This window comes from Miniopterus natalensis, chromosome 5 (genome assembly GCF_054644295.1).
Source record: "Miniopterus natalensis isolate mMinNat1 chromosome 5, mMinNat1.hap1, whole genome shotgun sequence".
Classification (NCBI taxonomy): domain Eukaryota; kingdom Metazoa; phylum Chordata; class Mammalia; order Chiroptera; family Miniopteridae; genus Miniopterus; species Miniopterus natalensis.
In genome coordinates this window covers 70,664,095-70,684,718 of record NC_142085.1, presented here as the reverse complement: position 1 = coordinate 70,684,718, position 20,624 = coordinate 70,664,095, and the positions used below count along the sequence as shown (strand labels likewise).

Genomic DNA, 20,624 nt, shown 5'->3' with positions numbered 1-20,624 from the left:
TCATTCCCCCAAACTGTAGAGGGTATCTTTCTCAGGCAGACAGTTTTCAGCTTTTGCCTGAGGGGGGAAACAATTGCCCCACCCTGCTGCAGGAACTCTCACCCTGCCCAGAGGAGCTTCTACAGCCTGAGGCTCAGTAAGAGAATCAGATTAATCAGTCTGCAGGCAGAGGCAGACTTCAGAGTGGTGTAAGTCTGCCTGATCTGCTTCTGGACCCAGGCAGTGGAAAAGCAGACTTTGGTGTGCATCTTGGTACTGTCCAAACGCACCCATCCCAGCAGAGGAGACCTCAAGCCAAGAGTTGTTGATAGCTCCAAACACAGTACTCAGGGCCAGTCACAAACTGCATCTGACACTGGCTTGCACCAGGGACCCTCCAAAAAGACTGAGAGTACTAACAGACCTTCCTAATACTTAGAAACAAACCCAAAAAGGCCATCAAAATGGGAAGACCAAAAAACAAGCCCCAAATGAAAGAACAAGAGAAGTCTCTAGAAAAAGAGCTAAATGAAATGAAGATAAGAAATCTACCAGATACAGAGTTCAGAATACTGATTGTAAGGATGCTCAACAGCATGAAAAAAGATATGGGAACTATGAAGGAAATTAAGAATGACAGAGCAGAAATAAAGGATACATTGGAAGGAATAAACAGCAGATTAGAGGAAGCTGAGGATCAGATTAGTGAATTAGAAGACAGGGTAGAAAAGATCACTCACTCAGAGACCCAAAAAGAAAAAACAATTAAGAACCAGGAGGACAGTCTAAGGGAACTGTGAGACAGCATGAAACATAACAATATTCACATTATAGGAGTGACAGAGGAGGTCAAAAGTAAGCAAGGGTTAGAGAACCAGTTTGAAGAAATAATGGCAGAAAACTTCCCTAACCTAGTCAAGGAAAAGGTGATACAAGTTCAGGAGGCACAGAGAGTCCCAAGCAAGAAGAATCCAAAGAGGCCCATGTCCAGACACATCATAATTAAAATCCCAAGAATTTAAGACAAACAGATAATCTTAAAGGAAGCTAGAGAAAAGCAATCTTTTACCTACCAAGGAGCCTCCACAGGATGTCAGCTAACTTCTCATCAGAAACTCTACAGGCCAGAAGGGAATGGCATGAAGTATTAAAGGTAATGCAGAACAAGGATCTGAAACCAAGACTACTCTATCCAGCAAGATTATCATTCAAGATAGATGGTGAAATAAGGAGCTTCCCAGACAAAAAAAGGCTAAAGGAATTTATCACCATCAAACCAGCATTACAGGAAATGTTAAAGGAACTGCTGTAATTAGAAGTGGAAATAGAGAGAACGAGAAATATAGGCATAAAGAAATAAAATGGCAGTAGGTAAGTATCTTTCAATAATAACCTTAAATGTAAATGGATTAAATGTCCCAATAAATAGATATAGGGTGGCTAAATGGATAAGAAAACAAGACCAAATATATGCTGTCTACCACATATATTGTAGACCTCAGAACAAAAGACCCACACAAGATGAGAGTGAAGGAATGGAAAAAAATTTTCCATGCAAATGGAAATGAAAAAAAAGCTGGGGTAGCAATATTCATATCAGACAAAATAGACTTCAAAATGAAGACCATAACAAGAGACAAGAAAAGTCATTACATAATACTAAAGGGATCAATCCAACAGAAGGATATAACCCTGATAAACATATATGCACCCAATATAGGAGTGCCAAAATTTATAAAAAAAACTTCTAGAGGACTTTAAGGGAGAGATCTACAGCAATACAGTCATACTAGGGGACTTTAACACCCCACTGACTTCATTGGATAGGTCTTCCAGACAAAAAATCAAGGAAACAGTGAACCTAAATGACACACTGGATCAGATGGATTTAACTGACATTTACAGAATATTCTACCCCAAACCTGCAGAATATACATTCTTCTCAAATGCACACAGGACATTCTCAAAGATAGACCACATGTTAGGACACAAAACAAGTCTCTACAAGTTCGAGAAGACTGAAATCATATCAAGCATCTTCTCTGACCACAATGGCATGAAATTCGAAATCAACCAAAATAAAAACACTAAAAAACATTTAAACAAATGGAGGCTGAAAAGCATGTTTTTAAGCAATGAATGGGTTACCAAAGAGATCAAGAAAGAAATAAAAAACTTCCTGGAAACAAATGAAAATGAACACACAACAACTCCAAATCTATGGGACACAATGAAAGCAGTCCTGAGGGAGAAGTTCATAGCACTACAAGCCTACCTCAAAAACAAGAAAAACTTTACTAATAGACTCTCGAACCCTACAACTTAAAAACTTAGAAAGAGAACAACAAGAAAAGCCCAGAGTAAGTAGAAGGGAGGAAATAATAAAGATCAGAACAGAAATAAATGACATAGAGACTACAAAAACAATACAAAAGATTAATGAAACCAAGTGCTGGTCCTCTGAAAAGATAAACAAGATTGATGAGCCTTTAGCCAGGCTCATCAAGAAACAAAGACAGAGGACTCAAACAAAATCAGAAACAAAAGAGGAGAAATAACAACTAACCCAACAGAAATACAAAGAATTGTAAGAAAATACTATGAACAACTATATGCCACCAAGCTGGACAACCTGGATGAAATGGATAAATTCCTAGAAAAATACAACCTTCCAAAATACAATCAGGAAGAGTCAGAAAATCTGAATAGGCTGATAACTGCTGATGAAGGTGAAGCACTAATCAAAGGGTTCCCAGCACACAAAAGCCCTGGCCCGGATGGCTTCACAGAGGAGTTTTACCAAACATTCAAAGAAGAATTAACACCTACCCTCCTCAAACTATTTCAAAAAATCCAAGAGGAAGGAACACTTCCAAGGTCTTTTTACAAGGCCAGCATTAGCCTAATTCCAAACCAGATAAAGACACTACAAAGAGAATTACAAGCGAATATCCCTGATGAACATAAGATGCTAAAATCTTCAACAAAATATTAGCAAATCAGATCCAGCAATATATTAAAAGGATCATACACCATGACCAAATGGGATTTATTCCAGGGATGCAAGGCTGATACAATATTCACAAATCAATAAACGTGATATAGGACATAAACAAACTGAAAGACAAAAATCACATGATCTTATCAATAGATGCAGAAAAAGCATTCGATAAAATCCAACACCCATTTTTGATAAAAACTCTCAGCAAAGTGGGAATAGAGGGATCATAACTCAACATAATAAAGGCCATATATGACAAACCTATAGCCAACATCATACTCAATGGGTAAAAACTAAAACCATTTCCCCTAAGAACAGTAACAAGACGGGGTGTCCACTTTCACCACTCTTATTCAACATAGTACTGGAAGTCCTAGCCACAGCAATCAGACAAGAAGAAAACATAAAAGGCATCCAAATTGGGAAGGAGGAAACAAAACTGTCATTATTTGCAGATGACAAGATATTGTGCATAGAAAATCCTAAAGAATCCACCAAAAAACTACTAAATATAATAAATGAATTCAGCAAGGTGGCAGGATATAAAATTAACACCCAGAAATCGATGGCATTTTTATACACCAACAATGAACTCTCAGAAAGAGAACCTGAAAAAACAATCCCATTTACCATTGCAACTAAAAAATAAGATACCTAGGAATAAACTTAACCAAAGATGTAAAAGACCTTTACTCGGAAAATTACAGGATACTGAGAAAAGAAATAGAGAAAGATATAAACAAACAGAAAAATATACTATGTTCATGGAATGGAAGAATTAACATCATTAATATGTCCATACTACTCAAAGCAATCTATAATTTCAACACAATCCTTATTAAAATACCAACACCATATTTCACAGATCTAGAACACACACTTTGAAAATTTATATGAAACCCAAAAAGACCCCAAATAGCCACAGCAATCTTGATAAAGAAGAACAAAGTTGGAGGGATCACAATACCAGATATCAAGTTATACTACAAAGCCACTGTAATCAAAACAGCCTGGAACTGGCACAAGAACAGACATATAGATCAGTGGAACAGAACAGAGAACCCAGAAATTGACCGAAGCCATTATAGACAATTAATATTTGACAAAGGAAGCAAGAACATACAATGGAGTAAAGACAGTCTCTTCAATAAATGTTGTTGGAAAAATTGGACAGGTACATGCAAAAAAGATGAAACTAGACCAACAACTTACACCATACACAAAAGTAAACTTAAAATGGATAAAAGACTTAAATATAAGACCATAAAAATCCTAGAGGAAAACATAGGCAGCAAAATTTCAGACATCTCTTTTAGCAATATGTTTGCTGATACATCTCCTAGGGCAAGAGAAACGTAGGAGAAAATAAACAAATGGCACTACATCAAAATAAAAAGCTTCTGCACAGCAAAAGAAACCATCAACAAAACGAAAAGGGAGCCCACTGTATGGGAGAACATGCTTGCCAACGACACCTCAAGATAAAGGGTTAACACCAAAATATATAAAGAACTCATACAACTTAACAAATAGAAGACAAAATCCAATTAAAAAATGGGCAAAGGACCTAAACAGACACTTCTCCAAAGAGGACATACAGATGGCCAAGAGACATATGAAAAAATGTTGAACATCACTAATCAGAGAGATGCAAATTAAAACCAAGATGAGATATCATTTCACACCTGTCAGAATGGCTATCATCAACAAATCAACAAACGACAAGTGCTGGCAAGGGTGTGAAGAAAAGGGAATCCTAGTACACTGCTGGTGGGAATGCAGACTGGTGCAGCCACTATGGAAAGCAGTACGGAGTTTCCTCAAAAGATTAAAAATTGACCTGCCATTTGATCCAGTGAACCCACTTCTAGGAATATATCCTAAGAAACCCAAAACACCAATCACAAAGAACTTATGCACCCCTATGTTCATAGCAGCACAATTTACAATAGCTAAGATCTGGAAACAACCCAAGTGCCCATCAGTAGATGAGTGGATAAAAAGCTGAGGGACATTCACACCATGGAATACTATGCAGCTGTAAAAAGAAGGATCTCTTATCCTTTGGGACAGCATGGAAAGAACTGGAGAGTATTATGCTAAATGGAATAAGCCAGTCAGAGAAAGATAAGTACCACATGATCTCACCTGTATATGAAATGTAATAAACAAAATAAACTGATGAACAAAATGGATCCAAAGCATGGAACAGACTGAAGGATCTCAGAGGGAAGATAGGGATGGGGGAGTGGGCGGGGAGAGATTAATCAAAGAATTTATATGTTTATAAGCATAACCCATGGACACAGACTTTGGTATGGGGGAAGGTCTGGGAGTGGGGTGGATGCGGGTGGAGGGGATCAATGGGGGTAAAAAGGGGACATCTGTAATTTTTTCAACAATAAAGATAAAGAAACTTTTTAAAAACAAAATGGCTCCCCCTAGCCAGTTTGGCTCAGTGGTAAGAACATCGGCCCAGGGACTGAAGGGTCCTGGGTTCATTCCAGCCAAGGGCATATATCTCAGTTGAGGCTCAATCCCGAGCCCTGGTTGGGGTACGTGTGGGAGGCCACCAATTAATATGTCTCTCTCGCATTGATGTTTCTCTCCCTCTCTCTCCTTTCCACTCTCTCTGAAAAGCAATGGAAAAAATATCCTCAGGTGAGGATTAAAAAAAAGAAAGAAAAAAAAATACATGGCCCTAAATATTCTTTTCTGGAAATTCAATGATTAAAAACCAAAAGATCTAGCCCTGGCAGGTAGCTCAGCTGGTTAGAGTGTTGTTCCAACACTCCAAGGTTGCAGGTTCCATCCCTATCAGGGCACATACAACAATCAATCAGTGAATTCATAAATAAGTGGAACAACAAATTGATATTTCTCTCTCCCCCCCTTCTCTTTCTCTCCCTCTCTCTAAATTCAATAATTTTTTTTAAGAAAGGCAAAAGATCTTACAGTTTACTATGAGTCTAATCATAAACTCACAACTATTTGAAATATGTAAGAACAAGTAACCATTTCCTTTCTATTTTTATGCTTGCATTGAAAACTATAGTTTGTACTTAAACTAAAGTTTTCATAGATGAATACAAAAATTCTAATAGATAAATATAATATCTTTTACCTTTGGGTACATGTAGCTACACATAAAGGATCACCACTGATCATGTAGCTTACAGCTGAAAAGCTAGCAACAAAGAGTAGTAATTATGCAATTGAATATGACGAGGTTGTCCTAGTCGAAAAATTCTAAATCCTGGCTACCCATTAGAATGACCTGAGAAGGTTTTTTAATTTACCAGTGTCTGGTCCCACCCCAGGCCAACTAAATCACAATCTCTGGGGATCAGGCCGGCCTCCAGTATTTTTTTTAAAGCCTCGCAGGGTGATTCTAATATGCAATCAAGTTTGAAAAACTGTGGCCCAGAAAATCTCTCTCACCTCTTCCACATTTTGTTTCTACACCAGACCAAGAGATTGTGTTAACAGTTGAGAACAATCAATTTAAAGGTAAAAACTCAAATCAGATGTTTGCTATTGGTAAAAATTTTCCTGGTCCCCAACTCAGGACTGAGTTAGGTAAGCCAGTCTCCTTCCAGGTACCTAATGCTTCCTCCCATCACAGCACAAATACATCACGTTATAGATGTCCACATGTCCGGCTTCCCCATTACACTCCAAGCTAAAGGGACCATATAGTTTACTGCCCAAGCCCACTTTTAAAAGTGAAAGGGGGAGCTTTTCAGAATTATTCCCCAATCAGTAAGTATGGTTACCTTACTCTAAATTCCTTAAGCTCCGTCTTATTCTCCTCAATGCCTAGAACAGTGTTCAGTTCACAGTAGGTGATCAATACATTTGTACTGAATGACTGAATAAAGGTAAGTAAACATTTGGGCATGGTTAATAAATTAGTCAAGCTACACTGCAATATAGCTATCTCAATGCCCATGAAAAAATAATTCCTGGTGTTTAAAGGCAACTTCAGCATATCACAGGTTCTCATTTTCATAGGATGAATGAATGGTACTACTATTCCATATGACATAAAAATAAATATTAAAGCATAATATGACTTTGCTCAACATCATTCTCCACTTTTTTAAAATATCTTTTTATTGATTTTTAAAAATAATATGTTGTTATTGATTTCAGAGAAAGGGAGAGAGAGAAACATCGATGGGCTGCCTCCTGTACGCCCTCTACTGGGGATCGAGCTAAAACCTAGTTATGTGCCCTGACAGAAAATCAACCAGTGACCTCCTGGTGTGCAGGACAAGTTCAACCAACCAAGCCACACCGCTCAGGCCATTCTCCATCTTTTTAAATAATTCTCCATCTTTTTAAATAAAACATACATAAACTCTTGAATGCAACGTAATGTCAAAATCAGCAAGAGTCCAGAACTTGAAATATAAACTTTGTTCCATTAAATGCCCAATACTTAAACCGTTTTGTAGATGTGAATTATTAACTCAGGAAAAAGAGAATACCACTTCCAAGTAACTCTTGAAAGAACTGCTGGTCTTTCTGTAGAGCGATGTTTCTTAACAGGGTTCAAATCTAGAAGACTTCCTTCAGTTCTCTAAGCTTTAGTGTTAGGCAAAGGATGGAAGAAATACATTAAACACATCCATCATAACTACACTTTCTTTTACAAACGGTATAAATATTTTGCTTTTGGAAAACTGCCTTAAAATAACTGACCCGTAAGTAAAGCACTTAAACTATCAATTGATTGTTTTGCGTACTTAAAATTTGGTCTAGCCATAGTTAAAATAAAATTCTATCTTTTGTACAAATCCAAATAAAAGCAATGCTTCTAAGTGCACTAATAATATAAAGATGAGGTCAAACTGGCAAACTACTACTACTGCTACTACTAACAGCAGCTAACACTGAGCTTGTACAACATGCCAAGTACAGCCAGAAGCACTTTACAGATAGCAGCTCCTTTCATCCACACAACCATGCTATCAGGGAGGTGCTATTACTTACTGATTTTATAGACTAGCCAATTAAGTATCTTGCCCAAGGTTACAGCTAGGCCTGGGACTAGAATTTAAGTCCAGTCATTCTGCTGCCAAACCTGCTCCTTCCAGAAACATGTCCTGCTGCCTCTTAATATACACAGTTTATAGTGCTGTAAATTGAAATAATCCTTCAGAAAGCAGTCTGGCAACAGATCAGGAGCCATGAAAATGTTCTTCTTACTGATATATCTGGGTATCTATCACATACAGTATGCTGACATAGGTTTACCGCAGCTTTGTTTAAACAAAAAAGAAAAAGTGGAACTGCTTAAATGCCTAATAGGGATATGGTTACACCATGCATACTCACGCTAATGACAACTAAGAATAAAGGCTATGAAGACTGCAACAACCGAAAGAAAGTTTATACCAAATATTGACTTTTTAAAAACCAAAATAATACTATAATTACAATTTTGTAGGAAAAAGCTAAAGGATATAAATATCTAAATGCTGACATAGGTATCTTCAATATATTTGTATTTTCCCACTTTCTGCTATTCATATGTTTTAAATAGAATATCACTTTTGTAAGAAAACAATGTATACATTTAAAATACATTTTAAAACCATTAAGTATTAGGTATATATATTTGGTGTATTCCCTAAGAACCAATGGGAAGGGTCCATGCCATCCATGCTAGTCCTGGCTAGCTAGTAAAAATAGTGTTGCCAGGGAGACGATGAGGAGACCTTGGTTCTTGTCTTCTTGGGGAAAAGATTGCAATCAAGAGACAAAGTGTAGAAAAGAAAGCAAAAATTTACTGTCTATAGCAAAAATATACTTAGGACTATGAAACAAGGAAGGCATAGAAGAAACTACAGGAGAGCCTCAGCTGGGCTGCTTTGGCTCACTGGGAAGTCAGAGAAAAGGGGAGCTTTGGAGTTAGCCAAGGGAGGAGATGCCTCTGGCCATTGTTCCCCTGGTTGCAAGTCCCATGGGGTCCCTTAGAGGTTATGGGACAGGTGCCTGTGAGGGAAGGGAATGGCACTGGCGTACTCCCTGGAGGGGGTGTCCTGGGACTGAGTGCTTCTGCCCATTGCTACCCTGGTTGCCAGTCTCCGTGGTGTTCCCGCCGGAGCAAAGAAGGCGGGAGGAGGCGATGCTGGCATGTTCCCATAAGTCTCTGAATGGGGAATGTTATAGCATGGTATGAAGCTAGGAAAATTCTAGGACAAGTGGAATAGGGAAACTAAGATAGTTAAACAGCAGTTTGCAGCCATCTTCCCTCAACCAATGACACTTAGGAGTAAATGATTCGAACTTCTCCCAGGCCAGAGGCTAAATAGCTTAAATCACCCTACTCAGGGAGGCCAACAACAGAAATCCAATTAGTGCCACTTGCTAACCACGCCCAAGGACCGACAAATTGAGACTAAATCTCATTTTGGTACATCCCCAAAAAGCTGATGACCATTCTATTGATCCTCTCCTAACTGCCCAGCCTTTAAAACCCCAGAAAATGAAGGTCCCAATGCCTTTCCCCCAACCCAGGTGAGCATGCCTCCCTGGTAACAATAGTGGTGTCTTTCATCTGGATAAATGCTGAGTGCAGTGTGACCTCCATGCTTTGATTTCCTCATCATAAAAATAAAAGTACAATCCAACTGCTAGAGAGAAATGGACGAAATAAGACAATAATATTTGAAGAGAAATGTAAGGAAACAGTAACCTCCAAAAATATCTTAAACTTTGTTAATATGCGTAGGGAAAAGACCCAGATCCGCTTTCAAAAACTCAGACCCTCCTAACCCATCCACAAGGCCTACATTATTTCATTCCCATGACCGTTGTAAACACGTTTGCACCAGTTAACAGCTATTATATAATACAATTAACATTTTAATGCTTTTTAAATATCTTTTTATCCGTTTACACTACACAGAGCTCACAGAAGAGCATGTTTTCCCTAATTGGTCCCTTTCACCTAAAGCCCAACCCCTAACTCTCTACGCACAAAGTTCAATTCACAGTGCATGCTGACTTAAATTGGAAATTAATTCTGGGCCCTACTACAGATTTGGCGCCAATTTAAAAAGGTCCCTTTCAAACACCTAGAATAAAACCCTCCAGGACACACTGCGGTGGGTCGGGTCTTTCGTGTTTGTGATACAGGATAAAGGTCGCGATTATCTGGGTTTCCCTGACCACACGCGGTCGGAGGGAGTGTGTTGGCATGAAGTCCGTACAAAGGTCACAAGGTCGGAGCGGGGGAAACAAAACTGAAACTTGGGGTGGGTTCACACGCGTGCCCCGCGACAGTCTGCGCACTGAAATGGGTAGCTACCAGCAGCCCCGGTCACCCCCGCGGCACCCCGCTCCTCCGCGCGGCCCCGCGTCCTGCTCCGCGGGAGCGAGCGGAGAACCCGCGCAGGGGACCGGGCGCCGAGGCGCGGCCGGGCCTCCCCGAGGCCGAGCGCTACGCGGGGCCCACGCCCCAGGCCCCGGCTCACCCGCTTCGGGGTGCTCCACGGTGGCGGCGCTAGCGGGCCGCGCGTCTCGGCAGGCGGCAGCGGCGGCGGCCCGGCCGAGCGGCCCCGGGCGGAGGCGGAGGCCGAGGCCGGGGCCGGGGCGGGGCGGGGCCGGGGCCCGGTGGGCGGCGCGCGGGAGCCGGGCCCGGGGCGGGCGGCTGGGGCTCGGGCCCCGGCGATCTGGCCGGCGCGGGCGCCGAGGCCCCCGAGCCGCAGTGCCCGCAGGAGCTGCATGCCGGGCCGGGCGCCGGAAGGGGCGGACGGGGCCGCGCCGGCGCGCGGGTGGGGCCCGGATTCGGGGGCGCGCGGCGTGGGAGGGGCTGCGGGGCCGCGATCCCCGCGCGCGGAGAGCCGCGCCCCCGCTCTGCCCCGCGAGGCTCAGTCCCCGCCTTCGCGCCCCGCGGCGCAGCGGGCGGCCCCCCGAAGCCTTTGGCTGCCCTCTGTCGTTTCCCGTGGCCCGGCCTTTCCGTCCCACGCCCCGAGGGGTGATATTGGGACCCGGCTGAAAGCGTTTCCTGGCCTAGTGTCTCCTGACGATCCTTTTGTTTAGATTTGCAAAGAGCTTTCAAAACATAGATCTCTGATTACAGAATATTTGGGAAGAGCAAGCTGTATGGGAATGACACCTTGATCATCTGTATAATTAGATATTTTATTTTGCATTTCTTAAAAGCCAAATTGTGACAAAGTCTCAGATTTTTAGCAGTGGTTTATGCCTACAAATTAAATGGTAACTGCTACAGGTTATTGCAAGTTAAAGCACTGGTATGAGTGAAATGGGGGGGGAAGCAATTTAATTATTATTTTTTTAAAGCCAGGAAACTTTTGACCTTGTTACAAAATTAGGAATTTTTCTTTTAAGTGCAAAGAAAGCATGCATTGAAAAAGCTTGGTGCATCTCTCAAATTAATCCAACCTCTTTTTCTAATAATACTTGGCTTATTTTGAATGTATCCTAGAATGGGGATGGCAGCCAAGACCTCGGTACAATAGATCATACAAAATAAGTGATGAAGCTTGTTACCCTGATATGAAAATAATTCTAGCAAGTTGAGTATTTGGTTTGCACACCCATAGCAGTTATGAGCTGATTAGAGAGGTACACTAGGTTCCCCTAATATTTAATGCCTGAGCTCCCTCCTGAGGTTGAGCAGGTGAATAGGACAGGTCTTTTTCTTAAGGAGTCGATCCCCTACCTAATAGAGAAAGAAACATGAGTAACTGCAGTAGGAAATAAACTAAAAGGTAATCCACGTTAATATCGAAGGAGGTCAGAATATGCCACCTCCAAATATGCTACTTCTGGGGTTCCAAACGGTGCCTGACATCACTGCTTAATCATTCCAGGCTGCCCGTAGCCCCGGTCTTTGCCTCACTGAGCTCCCCTGGTCCAGTCTCCATTCCAGGAAGTCCTCTGCCCTCTCGAGACATCAGCTGCCTGGTGGCTTACCTAGTAGTTTACATGCCATGGTGGATCCTCTCAGTCCTCCGAGTGACAATCTCTTGCAAATTAGAAGACCAATTCCTCTCCTATAAATGACACTCTGCTTCAGAGATGGGGCAGGGTGGGTGATGTCACCCGTTCTTTGGACTTCTGAGAGTGATAGGGTTCACTGAGATAGCAGGTTCCTTTACACACCACAGCACTTTTTCTCCCAAGAGGACAGTGTATACTGCCAAGGCCACGGGGTTGAAAGTTTTAATAAACAAAATTCAGCTGAGGAAATTTTAAAGATCTTATCAAAAGGAGCTCCAAGGGGCTGAACAAAATAGGCAGATGGGAGCAGGAACAAAGAAGTTACGCTAGGCAAAAAAGCAGATTGGCTATGGCAAGTCATTTTTCATTAGGAGATGGTAGGAGTCTAGCAGGCAGACTACCTAATAGCGTTGATTAGGTGATTCCTGAGTGACTGATTTAAGATTCCATGTCTGGGAGCAACTTCATTTTGGGCCTGTTGTCTTGTTTTTAACAGAAGGGATCAGGTTCAAGCAACCACACTGCTTCACATCCATGACCCCTCTCTTGACCTGATTCAGGGCCTGTTGCTAAATTGGCTCATTCCTCCTGCCAGACTTTCTTCTCTGTGGGGCGTTCTCACAAGTCCCTCCTTTCTCGCTTGCAATATCCTTCTGTCTCCATGCGTTCCTACCAAACAGTTGGTGCTCTTTTCATTCTTGTGCTAGGAAGTGTCAAATGACAAAGCTAAACCAATTTAGTAAGAGTTTGATGTTCTTTATTTAAGAGAACACAATCCATAGACTGGGGGTGTGCTTCAAAAACGGTGGAGAATGCTTCCTGAGGAATTTTGAGCAAGAGTGAGTTTTATAGAACTTTAGAAGAGGCAACACATAAATAGGCCATGATTTGTTAGAGGTCAAGGATTTCCTTATAAGGCTAATAGGTCCTGTTTTCTATGGTAAAGTAAATTATCTAAAACTGAGTTGGAGGATTGTGATTGGTATTAGTTTCCTCGACAGTGAGGCATTTCCTGTAAATGCAAGCTGACTTAGCTTTAGATTTGTGACTTGGGCTGGGTCACTGGAGCGGCCTCCATTTTGACATATGAATTCACCGTATCGGAGGTTCTTTGGTTCTCCCTATGAAGTACTGCCTTAAGCAGTTGTTAAGGAAGACGAAGTCATGCAGTTCTGTAGGACACTGTCAAATATCAGTAGAAAGCCAAGTGGGACCCTTGGTGACTCAAGGTGGCTCGGGATGTTACAGATTTCTAACACAAGCCTGGCCTGCACGGCTCGATGGTTGATAATTTAACTATGAATCAGGAGGTCACGGTTGGATTCCGGGTCAGGGCACATGCTGGGGTTGGTGGCTCGATCTGCAGTAGAGGGCCTGCAGAAGGCAGCCGATCAATGACTCTCTCTCATCATTGATGTTTCTATTTCTCTCCCTCTCCCTGAAATCAATAAAACATATATATATATACATATATATATATATGTTTTTTAAAAAAAGACAAATCTCTAATACAATTCTCTGCTTTGTCTGCTGCCATGTTACCAAACCTTTATGATTCATCTTGGATTTCAACTTAGCATCAGAAAGCCTCCAGAAAGTTTGACCTTAACTTGTGGGTTTCATTTAATTCCCCTAGTAGCAAATAGCTCTGATTCTGATTGTTTCCAAGGTAACAATAAAAGGAAAATGTTGTTTACCTATCTAGATTGAACTCTTGGTTCCAAGACTTGTACTTTTCCCACCCACTTAGCTCCTTATTAAAAGTACTTTACTTGAAATGTATTTTTTTATTCCCCTTGCTTTTCTTAATTCCTTGAAAAAAAAATAATAGGAAAATGTAGGAAACTGCAGAAGTGAGCTCCCTTTAGCTATATGCTCATCTGAAGGTCTCAGCCCAAGGCTTACCCTTAGGTCCGACATGTGTCCTCGCTCACCTTTCTTTCCCCTCCATGGAGTTTTTTGTGGCCATCTGAATTTCCACAGTGGACATCCAAAAAAGTATTGCCTTCTTTTCCTACCCTAGGACCATCACCACATATATTACAGGTAAAGTGACAAACTGTCCTAGTTTGCCTGGGACCGTTAAGTTTTAGTATTGAAAGTTCCTTGGCCCTGGAAACCCCCTCAGTCCCTGGCAAGCAGACTAATATGGATCGAGAGAAATGAGATCATGTGTCCAAAAGGTGAAGATTTCTGTGGACTTAGAGAGCCAGGAAAGCTTGAAAGATTAGGTAATTTTTAAAACCAGATGTGAAAATGAGTGGATTAAGAGAGCTGGAGCATGGGAGTAACACATTCCAGGCTTGGGGAGGCAGAACCATGCAAGTAGGTGCAAAGGAAAGTGGGTCTGCAAGTCTGACTGGTTCCAGTGGCAGAGAACTGGAAGATAAGGCTGGAAAATTAGTTTGGGACTAGATTATAGGAGGTCTTAAATGCCAAGATAAGCATAAGGACTTTATTACATGAGAACTGGGACTCATTAAAGACTTCTGACCTTGGAACGGACATGGTGAAGGAAGGCTTTAGAAAGATACATCTTTCAGGCCTGTATTGGGTTTATCGGAGACAGCAGAGAGTCGGAGCCCGGGGTCTAGTTAGTTCATGGCACGGCAGTAATCCAAGTGTGAGGGGCAGAAAGCTGAACTAATGTGTTGGCCTAGAAGTAAAATAAAAGTGATATATTTAAGTGATTGCAAGACAGCAGTTGGTGGGACTTAGCAATTGATAATGGGTAGAAAAAGAAAATGGGTTGGCTGGCACTAAGACATTAGAAGTGAAGCGAATGGGTGTTCCTAGAGCAATCCAGAATGAAGAGAATGAGAAGTGAGAGGGTGGAGAAACAGACGAGTTGAGTGAGCAAGATGGCAGAAATTGTGTGCTGGGCAACAGGGCCCTTTCCCTGATCTCTCAGACTAGTCAATAATAAAGTTCAACAGCCTTAAGTGTGAGTGATTTTGTTGTGGAAACCAAAGACAGGGCTGAGCACACAAGGACTGGGAGGGGGCCTAGGATTATAAGCACCTAAGGATTTGCAGAAATCTTAGGCAGCTAGACTTTCACATGAGCCAGTTTTGCTAGATATTGAAGGGCAGGAGCAGCATTCAACTGAATTTCATTTAAATGTCCAGGGACAGAAACTAGTAAAGAGAGACATACAGTGAAAGAGAAAAACTGATTGAGTAATATTGGAGGCCAGAACAAGATGAAGGCATTGAACTTAGGAGAGACAGCAGGGAAACAAGTTAGAATAGATGAATCCTGATAAGTGTTTGCATGGGGTCTTGGTTAAGGGAGCTACTTTCTAAAGGTGTCCGTTTTCTTGATGAAAATAAGAGGTGAAGTCATAATCTTGGTAATTTTGAAGTTTTATAGATGAACAAGTGGTCATTGAAATTATGTGTTTGGATGAGGTCATCCAGGGAGAGTGTGATGAGTTAGAAAACTAGGCAACTGTGAATGGAACACTTTCACCATCTTTGTGATAACAATCTGAATTTTATTTTTGTGCATTTCATCAGCTGCCTGAACTAATACATACTTATTATGTTTCTTCCATTCTGGGTAAGACTGAAATAATTACTATAAGAACATTTTCATCAAGAACATGATTCTGTTTCTTCAAACAAAAAGGGATCATTAACTTCTTATGAGGTATATGCTAGTTTGTATCATTACAAAGAAGATAATGATGTTCTTAAATTGGTTTTGGGTAATCTCTGTTTTTACACACTAAAGTAGTTAGTGCTCCTGACCACATTTTGGGCAAATGCCAAATTAGGAGATTAGGTTTAACAGTTCTAATTAAGCATCCTGAATTTGATTAGTACTGGGGATTAGTTTCTCATTTGAGAGTTTATCTGACAAGATTTCTAAGCCTGAAACCGTATGTTTTCATGGTCATTTTTTGCATCATATATATCATGTAAACCATCATTATATTTTCCAATAGACCATTCCACATTAATGATTTGTTGTTGTTGTATTGTTGTTACACTCTAGTAAGATTTTTCTGAATACTGAGAGTTCTAAGAGCTATGTCAAATTCCACTTTCTGGGTCATCAGGAAGCTGTATATAATTATCTGTTGGTTTCATTGTCCTCTTGTTGTGCTAGAGTAGAGAGTATTGATGTAGGTTAGCTTTAAACTTCTCATTTTATATTTTAAATGTGTGTAATAATTCTTTCAGGGAGATATTAACATAGATTATGTTAATAAGATTAATAGTAGATTAATTATTAGATTAATTATTGTTAGTAGATTTCACATCTTTTCAAATTTAGTCATTTTATTACATATTTGGCTTAAGCATTCCTTGTTTTTTAGTTGTGTAATTGATATTTCAAACAATCTCACGTAAGACTTTACAGGCAAGACTAACCTTATTTGCATGCCAATCAGAATATAATTGACAATTACTATATTACAAGGTTTTCTTTGGCAATAAAAGAAATGGAAAAAAGCAGAACAAGTTTAAAAGTTCTGGAAATAAATAGAATCAGAATTGAAGGAAACTTGAGTCTATTCTCTTCTACACAGTAAAGGATTTCCTTACAGATAGTCATCTATTTGAATACATTCACTACCTAACAGCTCTTTGCCTAAATATTGTGTAGTTTCAATTCAAAGAATATTTTCCTTGTCTATTGATCTAGCTATATAATGAAAAAGTCCAAAATAATTATAATCAACAAAACAGCTAAAGTTCCATCACCATAAGATATCAACTATCCAAGATCCTCTCTTTCAATCTTTATCACTTTTAGAAACCAAATACGTTTTATAGGCATAATTTCTATATATAAGTAAACAATATATAATAGTTTATGCCACTTTTCATTTAATATGTTTTCAAATAGCTATTTCAAATAGGTATTTTTCTATATGGTATAATTTATACTACATTATCATGTTTTGTTTTATTATACCATCATTATTTAAGCAGTCACTAAATCCTGATCATTTAGGTTATGTATGGCTTTTCAATCAAATAAATCAACAAATATCCTTGGATTTTTTCCCCTTTCTTTTGTATTATTTTCTTGACGCAAACATCGAAAGCAAATTTACCAGGGTAAGAGAAACTGGTTTGATATTATGACTTTTTTAGTGGTATATCAGATTGATCTACAGGAAAAAGAAAAGTATAGTGTGAAATGTATCTGCTCCCAAAAAGCCCTCACTACATTGGATTTATTATTCACCTGGTACTTCCTAATTGTTTATGGGTGTACTTGTCTCTTTTTCTCTCTTTTTTTTTGACATTTGAAATACAGCTTTATTCTGATTCTAAACAAAAAAGAATGGGGATAACAGTAACAAACAAGGCTTCCCATTGAATATTGCGATGAAGCAGTTTCTTATATAGGAAACTCACTTAAGAAACAACTGTGTTCCAAAACAGCTGAACATGGAGGTCCAAAAAATGAAGTTATTTTTTTAACTGCTACATTTACACCAAAGCCCATTCATCCCCTCCGCATCCCAAAGATCAAGCTTAGCTATATAATAAAGTGGCAAACACACTGCACCACTGACATCAGATCACAGTTGCCTGTAAAACTAGACTTCTGATGCTGGGCCCCAGCTTCCCTTTCTCGCAGGTCGTCATCCTCATCTGGGAAAGTGGTGGCCTGAGCAACCTCTAGATCATGCTCTTATTCTGCTGCCAAAGCTGGGTCCGTGATGACCTCAGGTGAGGCAAGAGCAGGCGTGGCGACAAACTCCAAGTTAGGGTCTCCAATTAGTTTTCTAGCAAGCCAGAGGAAGGGTTTTTCAAAGTTGTAATTACTTTGGGGAGAAATGTTACAGTACTGAAGATTCTTCTTTCAGTGGAAGACTGATTTTGCCTGATTTTCTTGTCCTTAATATCAACTTTGTTGCTACACAACACGGCCGGGATGTTTTCACACATTCATACCAGATCTCTATGCCAGTTAGGCACATTCTTGTAACTCTCACAGTTACATAAAACATTATAATGGCACACTGGGCTTGATTGTAATAACTATTTCTCAGTCTATCAAATTTCTCCTGACTAGCTGTATCCCATACATTGAACTGAATAGGTCCTGTGTTGGTGTGGAACACAGGGGATGGAACTCAACAGCCAAGGTAGCTACATACTTCTCGAATTCACCAGTCAGATAAAGTTTCACAAAGGTAGTTTTTGCAGTCCCACCATCACCAATCAATAGAAATTTGAACTGAATTTGGGGTTCTCCTTGGGCAGCCATCATGATATTACTTCCAGCAGTGTCTCTGGGTTTGTCTGACTAAGAGCTCTATGCTATTCTTAAATCATCAGCAATGTGCTTAATATACTATTAATCATATGCATCAAGTGCTTAATATATTACCAAAAATTCACTGGGTCTTATAAATAAACATCATTGTCCATAGGCAGCATAGCAGAGTGTTTAAGAGCAGGGACTCTGGAAGCCACATTCCTGTCTGTAATGGGCTTTTGAGATCTTCCCAGACAATTACAATTGCCTACCAAATTAAGTATGAGTTCTTCAGCTGTGAATTCAAGGCCTCCCAAATTCATCTCTATACACTCTTTGCCAGGGGGCGGGGATTGTTATTATTCCCTAACACTTTTCAAATACATTAACCAAATTAATAATTTGCTACTCCCTAAGCATCCTTGAAGACTTCCAACAATTATATTCTAATATATGATGTTTTCTTCACTTAAAATGTCTTCTTCATTACCAGTAGAAAAAAATTCCAGTTCTTTCATTAATATTCATCTCATATGCCCCCTTTATCTGATTTTCCCAACTAAATGGGAATATTCTCTACTCTGAAATTTTCCTGTTCTTTATTTTTACCTCTGTTGGGGTATTTAAAATATTCTACCTTTTATTATAGATAATCCTCTTGTAAGATTATGCATCAAGGGAGCCTAGTGCCCTGCTTAGTACTTAGGATAGACTTGATTTTTTTTCTTCTGAAATAAATGGTGAATTGACTGATTTATGCCTACGAACCAAGGTCTCATCTCATCTAGGTTATATAAGTAAAATGGGAAATCTAGGAATTTTCCAAATACTTTTATTTTGTTTTTTATTTATCTTTATTGTTGAGAGCATCACAGGTATACCATTTTCCCCCGCAACTGACCCCCTCCCCAGGCCCCCACCCTGTTACTGATTGTGTCCATGGGTCATACATATATGCATATAACCTCCCTGGCCAATCTCCTCCCACCCTCCACCGTACCTCCCTGCCCCCTCCGAAACATGACCTTCTGCAGCATGCGTCAATGTCCCTGGATCCATTCAGTTCATCAGATTCTTTTGTTCATTAGCTTCTTCCCAAAGAAGGCCCTTCAACATTTCCTGTAGTGCTGGTCTGGTGGTGATGAACTCCTTTAGCTTTTTCTTATCTGTGAAGCTCTTTATTTGACTTTCAATTCTAAATGATAGCTTTGCTGGGTAGAGCAATCTTGGTTGTAGTTCCATGTTTTTCATCACTTTGAATATTTCTTGCCACTCCCTTCTGGCCTGCAAAGTTTCTGTTGAGAAATCAGCTGACAGTCATCTGGGTGCTCCCTTGTAGGGAACTAATTGCTTTTCTCTTGCTGCTTTTAAGATTCTCTTTGTCTTAACCTTTGGCATTTTAATTATGATGTGTCTTTCTGTGGGCCTCTTTGGGTTCCTCTTGTTTGGGACCCTCTGTGCTTCCTGGACTTGAAAGTCGATTTCTTTCCTGAGGTAGGGGAAGTTTTCCGTAATTGTTTTTTCAAATAGGTTTTCAATTCCTTGGTCTCTTTCTGCCTCTTCTGGCACCCCAATAATATAAATGTGGGGCCTCTTGAAGTTGTCCCAGAGGCTCCTTATACTATTTTTATATTTCTGGATTCTTTTTTCTTTTTGCTCATCTGGTTGGGTGTTTTTTGTTTCTTCATGTTCCAAGTTGCTCATTTGATTCTCAGCGTCCTCTACTCTACTGTTGATTCCATGTAAATTATTCTTCATTTCAGTTCCTGTAGCCTTCATTTCAAATTGGTACTTTATTATGTTATCGATTTTCTCAGTTATTTCCCTAACCATCTGCTTAAACATCCTTATAACCAAAATTCTGAACTCTGTATCTGTTAGCTTGATTGGATCTATTTCATTTAGTTCCTCTTCTAAAGGTTTCTTCTGTTCTTTCCTTTGTGACATGTTTCTTTGCCTCCACATTTTGGCTGCTTCCAGGTGTTTGTTTCTATGTATTAGGTAGAGCTACTATGTCTCCTGGAATATGTAGAGTGGCTTTGTGTAGTAGGTGCCCTGTAGGGTCCAGTGGCTCAGCCTCCCCAGTCACCTGAGCTGGGCCTTCTAGGTGCTCCCCTGTGTGGGCTGTGTGCACTGTCCTGTTGTAGTTGAGACTTGGTTGCTGTTGGCATCACTGGGAGGAACTGACCCCCAGGCCAAGCAGTTGTGTGGACCAGCTGCAACTAGAGCCAAAATGCTGCTATGTTGGAGACACCCCTATGGAGCAGGATTTACTTCAGTGGAGCTTTGGTTCACCAAGTGCGCCCTGTGTGTCACTCGTGGATGTGGAAGGGTTGTAATCCAGCGTGGTCGAGTCTGACCACCAGGTGCACTGTCTCTGGGGCCTCCAGGGACGTGCAAAGTCAGCCTCTGCCAGTGCCTTGCCCAGGGCCACCCA

At 40.4% G+C, this 20,624-nt stretch overlaps 1 protein-coding gene and 1 pseudogene across 4 annotated transcripts in view; both read right to left on the bottom strand.

The window, feature by feature from the left end:
- The window catches only part of AKAP7 (A-kinase anchoring protein 7), a 97,040-nt gene extending 86,485 nt beyond the window's left edge, over positions 1-10,555 (bottom strand). For 2 of the 4 annotated variants that reach the window (XM_087817624.1, XM_087817622.1), the window contains exon 1: positions 10,468-10,555. The gene's annotated coding sequence lies outside the window, so the exon portion shown is untranslated. The remainder of the gene's footprint in view (positions 1-10,467) is intronic. The other 2 variants (XM_087817623.1, XM_087817621.1) reach the window with 2 other exon arrangements.
- A 6,906-nt stretch (positions 10,556-17,461) lies between these two features.
- On the bottom strand, positions 17,462-18,196 carry LOC107530967 (GTP-binding nuclear protein Ran-like; annotated as a pseudogene).
- Positions 18,197-20,624: the final 2,428 nt, after the last annotated feature.